This window comes from Miscanthus floridulus, chromosome 10 (genome assembly GCF_019320115.1).
Source record: "Miscanthus floridulus cultivar M001 chromosome 10, ASM1932011v1, whole genome shotgun sequence".
Lineage (NCBI taxonomy): Eukaryota > Viridiplantae > Streptophyta > Magnoliopsida > Poales > Poaceae > Miscanthus > Miscanthus floridulus.
Genome location: NC_089589.1, coordinates 29,798,064 through 29,804,663, shown reverse-complemented (window position 1 = coordinate 29,804,663; position 6,600 = coordinate 29,798,064).

Genomic DNA, 6,600 nt, shown 5'->3' with positions numbered 1-6,600 from the left:
CAGCGGTCGAATGGGTCGCCGGAAGCAACAGACGCCGGCCATGTTTTCTCTCCGTGTTTGGTGCGGACCTTGTCATCAGTCGATCAGTTGTCTTAACAACGGTAGTTTCTTGTTCACCCTTCTCCTTGCGTGCCGTTACGAAAGATGGTTCTGGCGTACATGCCACTGAAAAGTTCAAATACACCCTGATATCGTAACGCTAAACTTTCTTTTCTTCCATACCATTCCGTCCACTTTTATCTCTAACGATGTCAAATAGATAGATGAAATGACCATGTTACCCTACAGTGGGACTCGTTTGTCAGCCACCCAAACCTTCCTCTTTTTTCTTCTCTTCCTTGTAGCAGCGCCGCCCCGGCCGAATCGATGGTGCCCGAGAGCCCGACGCAGTGCTGGGGGCATCCCCGGCCAACGCGACCAGCGCCCCGGCCACCGCTACCAACGTGCGGGCGAGCTTAGCTCCTCCCCAGCCGCCGTGGGCGAGCTCCGCCGCGAGCGAACTCCGCCCCAGCGCACAGCGGCGAAGCTGCTGCCGTCGCGCGACCGCTCCTGCAGCTTGACGAGGCCCTTAAGCGCCGTTTTGGAAGGTGGGCGAGCTAGACACAGGCGAGGTTGTCGTTCCTTGCCGTACACCACGGACGCACACGATGTCGTCATCTGGGCCTGGGCGTCCAGCCTGTTCGCTTGTTTGTTTCAGCCAGGGCTTATCAGCCAGCCAATAATATTTTCCTCTCACAACAAACCAGCACCAGTCGGGCTTATCAGCCCAGAAACCAACCAGCGAACAAGCCGGTCATCCGCAGCCTAGGCCTTATCCATGGCGGCGGCGAGCTCCCCTTGCACGGCAAATGTGGCGCCCACCACCCGTGTCCATGGCTGTAAGGTCGAGATGACAACTAGAGGGGGGTGAATAGTCATTACTAAATTTAATCGCATCGGCTAACCAAAATAAATACGGAATTAAAATAATTCGGTCTAACAAAGACTACAACCCTCTATTAAAGTTCACAAGGACCTTATAAAGATTCTAATTAGACAACAAAGGTGCCGGGCTAGCTAGAGCTCACCTAACCAATTCTAGAAGCAAGGTCACACAAACCTATGCCGCTAGTACTTCAGGCAACAAGGGACCTCCTACACATGCTAGTAAGTAAAAGCACAAAGCCACCTAACCTCACTAGCAATGCTCAATAACAAGGCAATCAATGCCAAATTAGAGAGCGCAATTACTTAGCTACATAAACTAAGCAATACGACTAACAAGGTTACACAAACCAAATTAGTCATGCAAGGGAGCTACTTCTATGCTACACAGGCAAGAAGGTAACTGGTAAGCTACACAAGCAAACTAATTAAAAGAGCAACTACACAACCACAATGTATATGAAAGTAATTACAAGCTTGTATAACGAGGATGCAAACCAAAGGGAAGAACAAAGTTGACACGGTGATTTTTCTCCCGAGGTTCACTTGCTTGCCAACACTCTAGTCCCCGTTGAGACAAGCTCCAAGGTTGCCGCCGGTCCTTTTGCTAGTGGTGACCCGCAAGTCACACTCTCCCACGTGAAGTGCTTACCACAAGCTCTAGCACTTGACCCGGCCGGACCATTTGTCGCCCTTCACGTCTCACTTTACTAGAGTTGCTCTTCACGGCTCCCGCGGAGCGATCACAATACCCCTCACAAAGCCCTTCTCCGGAGCACCGCACAAGCTTCTTGTGGGCTTCGACGGAGACCACCACCAAGCCGTCTAGGAGGTGGCAACCTCCAAGAGTAACAAGCACCACCGGCTTGTAACTCGATCACCTAGTGCCACTCGATGCAACCTCATGATGTAATCGTACTAGAATCGCTCTCTCACACAATCGAATGATCATTATCAAGCATATGTGAGATGGAGGGCTCCCAAGCACTCACAAGCTTGGAAACAAAGTCTCCCGAGGTGCTCAGCATCAGCCATGGCCGAGACACCCTTCTATTTATAGCCCCACGGACTAAACTAGCTGTTACCTCTTCACTGGGAAAATTTTGGGATGACCGGATGCGCAGGTCGTTTCCACCGGACACGTCCGGAGGTGACCGGACGCATCTGGTCGCAGCTGACCCACCACGTGTCCCATTCAAACTAGTCGTTACCGCCAACGTCTCTCTCTGACATGTCGCATTGGACGCGCTATTCGAAACAATCGGACGCTAAGCCGCATCATCCGGTCGAGTCCAGTAAGCTCCCAGGGCCGACCGGACACGTCATTAGAAAATGACCAGACGCTGAGCCTCAGTGTTTGGTCGAGTCCAGTAAGCACCCAGGCCCGACCAGACGTGTCCGGTCACTCCGGACCGGACGCTTCCAGCGTTCGATCAACTGTTTCACTGAACATCGACTTCGCTGATTCACACCGAACGTGTCCAGTGTGGAGACCAGACTCGTCCGGTCGCTTACACTTAGTCGCTCACCTCGGGTCCAAATATCGGACGCGTCCGGTCACCATACCGGACACGTCCGGTCACTTCCGTCTAAACCCAAAGTCTAGATAGAATAACAGACACGTCCGGTAGCCACACCGGACGCGTCCGATCACTCTGTGACTAGCGCGACTAACTCCTTTTCTTCACCAACTTCTTCTCCTTTGCAAATATGCCAGCACCACCAAGTGTACATTTAACACCCTCGGTATTACACTATAAATCTTTTGCTAAAACACTACATGGGTATCATGTTTATGTGATAGTGTATGCAATATAGTGTGTAAATCAAATTCTATGACCCAAAACGTTCATTGGAAACGCGAAATGAAAGTTACATTCAATGTCGCGTTATGTCACTTAGGGTTGTAAATGAATTTTTATTAAGCAAAAATGCTATAGAATGTATATATAGAATTTAGGAAGGATACCTTTCGATATTTAGGATCAATGCTACATAGGGACGGGGATATTGATGAAGATGTTAGCCATAGAATCAAAGCAGGGTGGATGAAGTGGCGGCAAGCGTCTGGTGTCCTATGTGACAAAAGGGTACCACAGAAGCTAAAAGGCAAGTTTTATAGGACGGCGATTAGACCTGCTATGTTGTATGGTGCAGAATGTTGGCCTACAAAAAGACAACATATTCAACAGCTAAGTGTTGCGGAAATGCGTATGTTGCGTTGATTTGCGGTCATACAAGAAGGGATCAAGTTCGGAACGATGATATACGTGAGAGATTAGGGGTAGCGCCAATTGTAGAAAAGCTTGTCCAACACCGGTTGAGATGGTTTGGACATGTGCAACGGAGATCTCCAGATGCACCGGTGCGTAGTGGAATCCTAAGTCAGGATAGTAACATGAAGAGAGGCAGAGGAAGACCGAAGTTGACTTGGGTAGAGGCAATAAAAGGAGACTTGAAAGGGTGAAATATACCCAAAGACTTAGCCTTAGATAGGAGTGCTTGGAAGACAGCTATTCACATGCCTAAACCTTGATTGCTTCTGTTGGGTTTCAACTCTAGCCTACCCCAACTTGTTTGGGACTTAAAGGCTTTGTTGTTGTTGTTGTTGTTGTTGTTGTTTGTATTACAAACTTCTTAGGTGAAAATAAAATACCTACGATCGAGAAATGAATTCCCTAGCTAGCATGGTTGGTAGCTTGGTAATCGAGGTTGACGTGAATCCGAGCAAGACTTAGTCAAATTTCTTAAGTCGGAAATTGGTTCGACGAGGTCAAGTTTCGCAATTTTGTAGAAGATTTAGGTTAAGTAATGGTGGGGGTATTAGGGCATGTTTTAGTAGTTTAACATACCCTCTAGAGCATAGAAAAGGTGGTTTGGCGCCTGAAGTAACGAGTTTGATTTTTGGGGCGCTTTAAATTGAGTGCATGGCACGTTTCTAGCCAGTCCCAGCGTCTGGACGTGATCACCGCGCTCTAGTGCCATTGTCGGTGCGTTGGCCACACGCGTGTGCATGCCGATCGTGCTCAGCTAGCTACGGTGGCCAGCAGCCCAGGCTGGCAGCGGGCCTGCCTCACCGCCACGATGCATGCTGTCACTGCTGTTGGTGCCCTAGAGCCGCCCGCGTCGCCCTGTTGTCAGTCCTGCTCCGCCAGTCGCCATCGTCGTTCGCTCATGTGCATGGCATCGTAGGGCCGCAGCCATCCTCGCCAGCACGCACGTTTCCTCTATGTCGCATTGCCGCTTCGCGTGCGCCTACGACACCGGCACATGGCCGTGTCGCCGTCAGCTTGCAAATTAAGGCGCTACGGCCGTGCGAACCATGTCGACTCCATACACGCACGTGTAGCTCCTGTGTGTGACCCTGTCCTCGTCTATTGAGTGGCAAGCACCATGCCGCCTTCTGAGGTCACCTCCGCCTTTAAGGGCGCCGCATTGGAGTCGTCGAGCCACACCAAGGCTAGCTCATAGTGTCGGTCAAATCCATGCATTTGAGTGCGCCTGATGGTTGAGTGGGATCCTAGCTACGTGCCGAGCTCGGCCACTGTTGCAACCGTAACATGCCGAGGCCCAATTTGAAGCTTCCCTCACCGTCGGCCATCTTAAGACCCCACGGCAGCGCCCTTTCAATTCACCTCGCACCGTCCACCTTTGTTCAATTATTTGGCACTCTGTCTTTGCCTTGTTCCCCTCCATTCTGTGCGCACCCAATTTCCACCACCACTGCCTTCTGCACGCTATTGGCTTGGTCATGCCACCACCGCCGTCGTGAGGCTTGGTGTGCGCACGTGGTCAGACACACCTGGTCCATCCCTGCTCAAGCCATCATGTCTGGTAGGTTTGGGGTGAGTCGTTGATGCCCATTCTTGAGTTCATTCATGTTGTTTGTGCCTTGGCTCATAGGAACATGGCTACCATCGTAGGGAGGAGTCCGCCGCCATAGAGGGAGCTCGTGATAGCATCTCCGTTCACCGCTTCGCCACCCATCGCTTCAAGTTTGCATCTTGGTGAGCATCGGCTCGCTATTGGGGGTGGGGAGGGACTAGTCTCGCCAGTGTGACCGCCCGGTGCCAGCGCCGCAACGTGGGTGCGCGCGTGGGTGCCCGAGGGTATGGCCATGGTAAAGAAGGAAAGGGGGAGGGGCATAATTGTAAAGTAGCCTACTGAAGGAATAGTGCTATGGACATCGGTTGGATTCAGTATTAGAGAAAGCATGTTTTGGCAAATATACCGGCGCGCACGGGCCTCCTCGTTGTGGGCCGTCGTCGCGTGGTTGGGCCGCATCCGCGTGGGCCACGCTGGTGGGTCGCATGCGTGCGCGCAATGCGCGGGAGTGGGCCGCTCCGCTCACTCGTGGGCCGTGCGGTGGATTTCGGTTTTTCAGTTTCCAGTGAATTAGTAAAGGTTTATTCAATTTAGTTTTGAGCTAAACTTTGAAAAATTATAGTAAATTATGTAGATGTCCAAAAATAGTGAAACAAAATTTGTTAGGTTCACAAAAATGCTATCTAGCTATTGGTGTAGTTAGTTTACAGTTATCTATGATAATGATAGATTCATTAATTCATTTAGGAGAGCTTAGTATTATTTAGCCTAATATTTGTAGGAATTTTTGTGGCAAATTGGTGATAGCGTTAGCCATGAACTTTTTACAGTAGGTTCATTAGATTATTAGGTGCTCACTGTAATTTTTGTAGCCCTCGAGTAGGTTGATAAATAGAGTAGCTAGTACTCCTTGTTTTAGTATACATATAGTAAATCAGTATTAAGAGTAAGAATGCCTTTAGTTGCTAAGATAGTACATGCCATGTTTCATACTTGTTAGTGGTAACAATAGGTAACTTAGCACCTTAGTCGGTAGAACTATCTTAGTAACTTGATAGGTGTGTTCATATTTTAAGAGTTGTTGTTATCTTATTACTAAGTGTTGCATCATCATTTCATGCATATAGATAACAAGTTGGTAGAGTTTGTGCCTACGGACGAATATGACTTTGAGGAGATCATTGAAGAGTACAAGGAGGAGATTCTAGTTTAGGAGGGAGCCCTGGAGGCATCAATTGCTGACTTGTTGACACACCGCCTGCCTAAGGCAAGCCCCGGTGCATAACCCTTATTTTGAATGATCACTGGATATATATGATGTGCATTTACGTTACAGGCATTTTATGGAAACTACATGCAAAAATTTATCTACCTATGAGTCCTACTAGTATAGGTCAAGTAGTTGCTATGCTCAGGATGTCGGTAGTGTGAGTAACCTATCGTTACTCACAATAGGTGATTATTATCACTCATGATAAAATGGTGGAAATAAAAATGGAGACCGAGCAGGGATATAGTTTGGGTATTGGTGGTGTAGGAGGTTGTGTCCTGTGGCCAACGGGGCATAGCTTGGTTACACTTTTTTCCTGTCTGTGTCGGTTAAGGACCAACCATTTCAATGGACGCTAGATTTATTATCCCGAGCACATACTTAGGTATGGGCACAGGGAAGGTTTGTTGCTCTCTTGTCATGGGTTTTGGCTTTTTCTGGACCGACGGATTAGAGGTGGGGATGGTGGAGGTCTAAGCACCACACTGAGTCCGGGACTTAGGAGCCGAGGCTTGGAGTCTAAGTTTGGACGGGGACCTAGACCCCTTGATGGGAGAGTGGTGAGTTGGTCCTGCTTGTGC